Source organism: Heterocephalus glaber, unplaced genomic scaffold (assembly GCF_053883595.1).
Source record: "Heterocephalus glaber isolate CG9 unplaced genomic scaffold, H.glaber_assembly_v1.0 deba00001457, whole genome shotgun sequence".
Taxonomy (NCBI): Eukaryota; Metazoa; Chordata; class Mammalia; order Rodentia; family Bathyergidae; genus Heterocephalus; species Heterocephalus glaber.
In genome coordinates this window covers 11,790,725-11,801,138 of record NW_028258305.1, presented here as the reverse complement: position 1 = coordinate 11,801,138, position 10,414 = coordinate 11,790,725, and the positions used below count along the sequence as shown (strand labels likewise).

The 10,414-nt window shown below is 37.6% G+C and overlaps 1 pseudogene; it reads right to left on the bottom strand.

Annotated features, from left to right (window-relative positions):
* Positions 1-458: 458 nt before the first annotated feature.
* On the bottom strand, positions 459-524 carry LOC147826958 (U4 spliceosomal RNA; annotated as a pseudogene).
* Between the last annotated feature and the right edge of the window lie 9,890 nt (positions 525-10,414).

Genomic DNA, 10,414 nt, shown 5'->3' with positions numbered 1-10,414 from the left:
AATATGATGAAACACTAAAAGCTTAATAGGTATGAGAGTTTCTAGAATCATGGCTGGGGCCTTAGATGAGGTAGTGAGGAAGATTGCTGATAAGAAACCAGCCATGCCATGATGTGGAGGAAGTAACGCAGGAGGAAAGAAAAGCAGCAGCAAAGGCTCCCAGGGACTGATGTGGCTGGCATGTGTTAAGAATAGAAAAAAACATTCAGTGAAGCTGGAATATAGGAGAAAATGGGAGATGTGTTTGGAGTAAGACCACAAAGGAAAATCCATACAGGATTAGGGAGCACATGTCAGGTGAGGGCAAGAAGTCTGCATGTTATTCCAAGATGAAGTGAAACAAATGGAGGACATTGTGTCTGACAGTAACATAAAGTGGCAAATAAATTTACGTCATCACTTGCCATCCATACATACATATAAATGACTCTAGGACCGTGAGTGAAGTGGAAGACCAGTTAGACTAGCAATAATTGTGCCTCTGACAAATATCACAGGCTACAATACTGCCACCACGCAAAGCTGCAAGACCAGTTGGAAATGTGTCTGATAGACCATGTAATTTGTACTAAGAAGGCAAAATATAAATGAGAAATAGTGGTCATATGAAGATACATTTTTGAAGTACAATTGCAGAAATTGCTTCTGAATTAAATGTGAAAAATAAGGAAAAATGTCAAGCAACAACAACAAGAAAAAGAAATCAAGATTTAGCAAGACAAAAGGCAAAGAGATATTTGTTCAGAACACTGGAACTCTCTCTTTTGAGTACAAACTAAATTGCTTATCATTGGATCCAGGCAAACAATAAACAGTTACATAATAAATGTAAATTTAATAAACTTTGACCATGTATGAAGCAATAGTAAAGCTGACAGCTGGACTATGGAGTGAAGCAAAAAACGGACAGAGGTGTAGGGACATGTTAAGTATGCAAATGATGTCCTAATATTACACATTTATTATTGTACTGAACAAGAGTTCAAGAGCTGTAATACCAAAGTAATTTTATTTTCTGCTTAATTCCCTTATTTCATCAGTGAGAGTGGGAGTTTTTTCCTTGTTCTACTTTTTCCAGAAATGCTACAACTTTTCTAGACTGTCTAAATTAGAGGGCTAAACAACTGTTTGCCAAGGATGGTTCTGGTTTATGATTGATTTTCAAGTAATAATCATTAATACAGCCCAGTTTCACTCTTAGAAGTATGCTTCTGTGCATCATACATTAAATTGTCAGCCATTCTTATGTACTACATAGTAAACACTTTCAGTCATAAAATAAATTGTTCCTTCAAAAACTATTTTGCTCAAATCCACAAAAAAGCAAAGTTTCAATCTTTATCCATACAAAGTTCTCTTCCACCCCCAGATAAACGGAGTAAAAGTCTATAGCAATGGAAAGGAGGGAAAAGTGTAGTACAGCCATATGCTGCTTGACAGATTTCATAATTCTTTTCAATGTAAGATAGTCTATGTTCACAGCTCTACAGATTTTTCAGTCTAATTAATTCCTGTAGAAATTTGAAAATCCAGACTACTTTTCCTTCTGTAGTGACTCTTTTTTAGTATAGTATCCACTGTATTTAGGCCAATACAATTTTCCTTAAAATTTTGAGGGGCCCCTGAGTATCACGTAGGGATACACTCACTATATTAGACAAAATCTGTACACACAAATCATTCTATGATAAGCTCTTATTTAAATAAGAATTCTGCTGGGAATCCTTAGGAACAGCCCTAAAGCTTATTTTAAATCCCTGTTTTTTGACTGAATTATTCTCTGAGGCACTATATTTGATCTACCTGAGATCTTAAGAGAGAATTTACAACCATGCTCTCAGCTTCCTATTTAAATGCTATTTCCTGGGAAGTGCCCTAAATTTGTTACTTGCCCTATATCCATTCTCAATTTTAGGATTGTGTGCAAACAGAAAAGCCTGGAACTATTTGAAACCAGCTACTCTTGGCTCCTGTAGTTCAGCAGCTCTTCCTTCAGCTTATTCCTCTCCTCTCACATTTCAGTCTAAGCAGCAGGAAGATAGAAAAAAAAATCTTGAAAACATTGGCTGTAATTCTACTGGGCAAGAATACTTGATTTATTAAGTTATTTTTCATATTACCTCAGTTGACAGCGTTACTAAACTTTCTCCCAGTGTCTAATAATAACTCCCTTGTTCCAGGTTCTGATAGAATTTTTCTGACTCTTTAAGGTCCATTGTACTTCTACTAAGAATCTGTTCAAGGTACTTTTAAGTTTTCACTAACATGATATTGTCCTCAAAGTCCCTCCATCTTCTGTCCACTCCTATGATGCAAAGGCTCTTACACTGTTAGGTATTTATTTGGCAGCATTTCTACTTCAAGGTACAAAAATTTTATTGGTTGTCTGTGGCTGTGCTACAAATTATCTGAAGATTTAACAAGTTAAAACAGCATTTATTATCTCACAGTAAATCAAAACAACTTACCTGGTTCTTTCTTACTTGAATGTCACCCATGAAGTTGCGGTTAAAATATCTTCTAGGTCTTCTTAGTCACCTGAGGACTGAGGGGCCTGAATCCACTGCCAAAATGGCTCAGCCAAATATCTGGCAAATAGTTGCTGTCTGTTGACAAGCGGCTTGAATTTCTTGCCCCAAGGACTCTTCCAGAACTAGGGCTGTTTACATGTCCTTTTGACATGGTGACTGCTAATGATTAAGACTGAAAAATTAAGATGCTTCAATGTAAGCATTTAATTTATAAATTAAAATTGATAACAATGTGATTAATACACATGTAAGTGGTTATCTCTGGGAAAGAAGCAGAGAAGTTTGCTTTCTTTCAGTAAATGATCTAGAACCATCTCACACATTTTGTTCACACATAATTGTGGAAAAAATTGAAATGAACAATACTCAATTATAATAACATGCTTGAAAGAAATGACAAGCAGTTCACTGTGAATAAAGGTAGAATGCACATAGTAATATATAAGAGAAAAGTAGATTTGGGGAAAGTCAAACTAAGGAATTTTATTTTATTAAGAGAATATAAGGAGTCATTGAAAGTAATAAGGCAAGGATATTATATAATCAGACTGGTGTATGGATGATTTTTAAGAGCAGTGTGGAATGTAGTTTGACAAAGTGTAAAACCAGCAGCATAGAAGTAAGCCAGAATACTCAAAAAGTTCAGGAAAAGACAACAGGTCCCAGGGCTGTCTGCCTTCTTTCAGACTATGCATATCTGTTCCACTCCCAATTCCATCATCTTTGCCTATTTCTATTTTCACCTGTCCTTAAAATTTATTCTTCTCTAAGGGCATTAATATAAATTAGGGGGTGTGTGTGTGTGTGTGTTAATGTGTGCATAAACACGATGTGTAGGTATTTGTTCTAAAACTGAATACATTATTGCCTTGCTTACTATAAAAAGTGACAGATAATTATATAATGTTACAGAAAAATAATTAAATCATACTTTAAATTGTAGATATTTATATTTCTCTATAGGAAGTTGGTCTTGGATATAAAAAAAAAATGTCTAAAATGTTCTCTAAGACCTAAACTGAGGATTTAGGGAAAACTAGGAAGGAATAACATTATTATTTTAAAGACATCCCTGATATTACAAGCCTACCTTAACATCCTTTAGTGGGGTCTAAAATGAAGGTTACTCCCCAGCCTTTGCTAGCTCTCCATTATAAAATCTAGACAAGAGAATCCAGCTGTATGAGTTTGATCAGCCATGGGTAGGACCAATTCCTTATGCTATTTATCTCTCCTTGTGTGAGGCCCCAAGTCTTTCCCTTACAATTCTTTCATTAACTGTTCATTTTGGCTCTCTCTGCTTCTGACATGATCATTTTTCTTCTCTACATTGTTACTATTCTCTCTCTCTTTCTCTCTCTCTTTCTCTCTCTCTCCCTCTTCCCTCTCTTCTCCCTTCTCCCTTCCTCCCTCCATCTCCGCCTTTCTCTCATTTGTAGAAAGCACCTGAGTTTCACATTCTACAGCTTTGTAATTTTTCTGTTATCTATTGGATTTTCTGCCTTCTATGACTATGGGTCTATGCAGCTATTAACTGTGCCTCCATTTATCTTCTTTTTTTCCTGCATTTCTTTCCTTAAAAAAGTTGTCTTTTCAATCTTCCTCCTGTTTTTAATAAACAGTGAAGCAAAGCAGACAAGTGAACTGAACAATGATGACAAAATAAAATATAATGTGATTTTACTTCTCAGAAGTTATTTGAATTCTGAATTAAGTTGAAGTATCTTTCATCCAGCATACATTTTAGAAACTCTTACTATATGAAAAGCTGAGCTCTCTTAGGATATCATGTCTTAAAGGAGTGACAAAGATAAATTATGAAGGAGCCAATTTGGCTGTCAGAACCTGCTCTGATGTATGGAAGGCTGTCCACTGAATGTAAAGACAACAATAATGAACATGGTACATGACTTCCCAAGTATTATTACTAAGTGGAGGGTCAAGATGTGAAGCATTCAAAGCAGAGATTTCCTGCATGAAATAAAGCCTTGCCCCTCAAGAAAGTTATGGTAGACTACTTATGGTTGAAAATAATCAGTAGGTTATATCAGTAAAGAGCTGGGATTCAACCATCAGCTCACTTGGGCTTCATTCTGGCTCTAACACTTTATACCTATGTGAGGAAGGTTGTTTCTGAATTAGCACTCAGACCATTCCACCATGGCTTGTAACACAGTCAATCATTGTAAGCTATAAGTTAAGAAATTTCTAGATTAAGAAACAAGCTTGGCATGATGGTGCATGCCTATAATCCCAGCACTCTGGGAGGCTAAGGCAGGAGGATCACAAGTCCGAGCCCAATCTGGGCAATTTAGAGACATAGTGAAACTCATAAAGTGGGCTCAGAATGTAGCTCAGTGTAAATATCCTGGGTTCAATCACCAGTACTGAAGAAAAGAAAAGAAGAGAAGAGAAGAGAAGAGAGAGAAGAGAAGAGAAGAGAAGAGAAGAGAAGAGAAGAAAAACAAATACGGCATGTAAGCCTCCAAGAAATGTATAAGATGTATTTTAAGTGGCTGTTGACCAAAGGGTACAAATCTAAAATCAGTCTCACAACTAGTCAAGGAAAACATGTCTAACAAGAAGTAGGGGACTGATAGAAAGAAAGAAAGAAAGAAAGAAAGAAAGAAAGAAAGAAAGAAAGAAAGAAAGTAAGTCCGATAAGGAGAGAAAACGGAACGCAGAAACTCTTCCAGTGCTCTAAGATATTGTCTCTTCCTCCTCATTCTCGATGAGGGTACATTTTGTTTATTTGATAATGGAATCTAGAGTGACCAATGTCTTTAAATAAAATCTCATAAAATGTTAGTGGGGTTTTGGGGAATGCCTACTGAAACTCCAAGTATACCAGGGACAAGCAAGACTGCCTTTTCGAAGTCTGCTTTCCCAAGCTTCAGTCAGTGTCACCAGGTGTTTTGAAGGGGCAGCAAAAGCCATCCTAAGGCACTCCAGATCCACTTGTGCTCTGAAATAACCCACTGAAAGGTTTCCAGTGTGCCTCAGATGTGAAACTAAAGCAAAGACCACTGAAGCAATTTAAATAGGGATAGGGAAAGAACTGACTGAGAAAGTGAAAAGACAAAGTATAAGTTAAAGATATTTTTAAAAATTTAAAAACTCCAGTAACTCAGAGAGAGAACATTTGGAGAAGTCATTCCTAGAGAGGAAGCCATAGTGGAATTGTCTGAATGTGTAGCCTCAAAAAGTCAGATGTTGCCAATAAAACAACACAATATTAAAAAGTGGGGCTTCAAGTAGGCAAGCAGGTCATGAGAGCTTTTGGAGGATGCAGCCCTCACCAGACAACCAGACTTTACAATGCCTAAATCTTGAACTTACCAGCCTCCAGAGCATAAGAAAATAAAGTTCTCTTCTTTATAAATTACAGAGTTTCAAAGTTACTGAGCATAACACCACAGACTAAAAAAAGTGTCAAAGGATTTCCTCTCTGTTTCTCACCTCTGAAAGTTCAGACCAGTGGGGTTTTGGAAGCAGGTCAATCTGCATTCGTATCTCAGGCTTTTCCTCTGCTAGTTAGCTAAGACAAAGATCTTGAAAGGGAGAATGCAAGAGCACTGGAAGAGGTTTTGAGAACTTCCTCTAGGTGCCTTCAGACTGTCAGGAGGTAGCTTTTCAGGAAAAATTTGCACAGATGTAGAAACATAGGAACAAAACTACTGAGTGGTTGCTGTTAAAAAGGGCTAAATTAAAGAAGAGAAAGGTAGAGGCTGGGAACTAAAAACAAGGAAAGTTAAATATAGGCAGAGGTTTAGATATCATATTGTAACAGGGTTCAGAGTTTGCACAACCCAAGCTCTTATCTCACAATGCTCCTGAAAGGTGGACTTGAGGACAAAGGAGGTGAAGAGTAGGAAAATTTTATCCCAAGAAAATTTCAGAGAAAAGGAAGAGTCCTGAAAGTGGGTTATCTTTCATGCTTTTTGTTTAGGGTTGATTTATACAATGTAGTCACATTGCAGGTTACCTTGGGTCAAACTAAAAACAACCTATGGGTTACATGTACAGTCACTCGGCTAATATTAATCTAATAGAAAAACAAGAAGGGGTAAGGGAAAGGAAAGAAGGGAATAGAATTAATATGAGAAAATGGAAAAATGGAAATAAAGTCTTGTAAATGAGGGATGGAGGGGTTGAAGGGAGGGCAGGAGAAGGGGGAAAAAAATAAGAACCAAGAGAGTATGTAAAGGTGCGTATCTCCAATGATGAATGTCATTATATTATACACCTAAAATGTACCCAAAAAAGGATAGAAAAAAGAAAAAAGAAAAAGAAAAACAAGAGTACACAGGCAGCTAGCATTAACTAGTTTATGTATGATTCTTAGCATGCAAAGGAACAAAGGCATTTCTGGAAGTGGTAGGAGTGAGGGTCAGAGTGTTCTGGTCATCTCTCAACATGTCTGTCATATTATTTGGGTTTACTGGACCTGATGGTACTAGTTGCATTATACACTGAAACTGTTTTTTATTTCTGGGAGATTTGGAGTCTTAGTCATCTTATCTCCATCTTGGGGCCCTACTTTCTGTCAACTAAGCCCTTGACCACAGGCCTAGTTTGCCTCATCTCTGTTCTGACTCTGCCTTGGGCCTGGTCCCTTTCTAACTGCTTATAATCTCTCCCTAACTTAGCTATGTGTAATAATGTGGGTGGTCATCACTGTTTTTCTTTATCTTTTCTTAAAAAGTGATCCAAGAGACTTTATAATATAAAATGTTTCAATGTTAATTGCACTCTACCAATAAATGGTGACCAAAACTTTCTCCTGGAAGAAAATTCTGTTCTTAATATATTATGTCTTGTACAAATGAATTGGTATTTAAAACTAATACTTATAGATCTCAGAGTTTGATGAAATGTTTTATTTTGTAAAAACATATCCACACTTTTCTAAAACTTCTGCTTGAAACAGATGTGTGAATAGGAATTTGGCCAAGAGTGTTTTGCTAAATGTATGAATGTGTGGAGCTATGAGCTTTATCATCTCAAAAGTAATGCTCAAATAGTAAATAACCCCATGCTTTGAACTGGATTTTACTTACAGAAAAAGAATACCTTACTGGATTTAAGGCAAGGGAATTAAAGAGAACAGCTGAAAGTGTTCCTGATGTGCTTAAAATCAGCAAATTTAGCACAATGCTGACATGAGTGGGAGAGAAAGGAGGTGAGAAGGAGAAAATAAAAGGCTAAGACCTAAAAGACAGCTCATATTTTGGAGTAACTTAGCAGGAAGTACATAGCAGACATTTGGGAAATGAGTAGAGCATGAGAATATTTTTATACTCTCAGCTAGAGTCATGAGTGGCCACGGCTGGTGGCATGTCCCCATATCCTTCTCTAGAAGTAATTACATTGCTCCAGAATGAGCCTTTTCAATCTGAAAGAAGCAAGAAAAAGGGAAGGTTGAAGGGGATCAAACAAGGCCTTGCCAAAAAGAAGACCCTCCCCCTATTTTGGAAATAAAAGACCCAGATAGTGAGGAAAGAGAGTCTAGGCTTAGATTTGAGAGGCCTGAGAACACTTAATGTTTGATAATGAATACACACCGATTTTTTAAACTAGACTGATGGAACAAAGAGCTTGAGTTACCTGGACTTCTCAACTAAAGAGACAAGAGGTCTTCTGAGGAAACAAAACAAAACACCCCAGAAAACAGTAGCAAAGCCTGGTAGTAGGATGGCACTGAGTTCCAGTACACTTGATACACTTGAGATCCTTCTGATAGTACTGATGGCTTTTCTGGAGAAGTCCCACAGGCACCTAGGGATGAACTGCCATCAATGAGAAAAAGACAATCCATTAGAAAAATTGGCAAATGATGCCAAGAGGTATTTCACAAAGAAGGAAACATGAATGACCCAAAATTCTTTTGAAAAGCTGGTCAAGCTCACTGATAATCAGGGTAATGAAAACTAAAGCCAACCACCTCCCCCAGCTTAGAGGAAGTGAGCAGCTCCCAGTGCCCAGGGGAAGGACTCTGGGCCACAGTACCATCCCCTCTGCCAGCGCAGAGGTGCTGAGCACCTCCCAAAGCCCAGGAGGAGGGTTCTGGGCCACCATACCACACCCCTCAGCTCAGAGAAAGAGAGCGGCTCCCAGTGCCCAGGAGGAGGGTCCTGGGCCTCCATACCACCCTCCTCAGCACAGAGATGAGCAGCGCAGGCACTAGCAATATCCCCATCCCCCGCAGGTCAAAATGAGAAGACATATAAACAAGTCTCAAAACCAGACTTCAAGGTCACCTAAAGCAAACTCAAAGGGAAACGAGGTGGAACACTGATACTCAACCACCTGAACTCCCTGAACTGGCAACAAAAGAGGCCCTGGAAAAAAGGAAATCTGAAATAATTTCTCAGATAACAGCAGAGATTGTCCCCACAGTGCAAGACATGATTAATAAATCTAGAGAGGACACAGATTAAAAAATAAAGGAACATAGGAACGTGATGGAATCCCAACATAGGAAACAAGTGGAATCCATGAAACAGATACAAACAGATTTCTAGGAGATTAAAAACTCCATTGAAAGCTTACAGAGGAGAATGAGCCAATGTGAGAACAGAATTTCAAATATAGAAATTAAGATTGCAATTAATGATCAGAAAAGAAAAATTGCTTTAAAATTGTAAGGGACCATGAGAAATCAATCCAGCAGCTGTTAGATGATGCAAAGAATAACATAAGACTGATTGGAGTCAATGAAGAAACAGGAGAGAGTGCAGATGACATAAAAAAACCTGTTCACAGAAAACTTCTCAAGCAGGGGAAAAGAATTTGACATACAGATAAATGAGGCATATAGGACTCCAACTAGCCTTGATCAAAAAAAATCTACACACAGGCATAGAATAGTTAAGATTCCAGAAACCCAAGATAAGAACAAAATTCTACAAGCAGTTAGAGAAAAGAAACAAATCACATAAAAAGGAAAGCCCATCAGAATCACAGCAGACTTCTCAACACAAAAAATCAAGGCAAGAAGAGCTTGGAGTGACATATTCCAAGCCCTAAAGGAAAACAGCCTCCAACCCAGATTGATGTACCTTGCAAAACTATCTTTCAAAATTGATGGAGAAATAAGATACTTTCATGACCAAGAGCACCCCAGGGACTTCATGAATACCAAACCAGCACTCCAAAAAGTTTTACACAATATCCTAGAAACAGACATTGAGGATCACAACCCCAGGAAGCAAAGCAGAATGAACCCATCTGGCATGACAAGAAATTAAATGGAAAGGAGGAGAACCCAACAAAAAGAAAAAGTCATGACAATGACAAGTCAATACGTTTCAGTTATAACCATCAATGTTAATGGTCTCAATTCACCACTCAAAAGAAACAGACTGGCAGAATGGGTCAAGAAGCAAAATCCAACAATATGCTGCATGTAAGAAACACACTTCATTCAAAAGGAAACTCATAGACTGAAAGTTAAAGGGTGGAAAACAATACTCCATGTGACAAGAACCCAAAAAAAAGCAAGAGTAGCTATCCTTTTTGCAGATCAAGTAGATTTCAAACCAACACTGATTAAGAGAGACGAAGAAGGACACTACATCCTTGTAAAGAGAACAATCCAAGAGGAAGAAATGACAATCATAAATATCTATGCACCAAACACTAGTGTGACCAACTATATAAAACAAATCCTAACAGATAAGAAAAGTCATATATGCACTAACATAATTGTAGTGGGGGACCTCAACACCCCACTGTCACAAATAGATAGATCAATTTAGACAAAAAATAAGTAATGAAATACTAGAACTCATTTGAATTCTTCAACAAATGAACTTAACAGATGTTTATAAAGTTTTCCACCCCCAAAAATCAGAATACACAATCTTCTCAGCTGCACATGG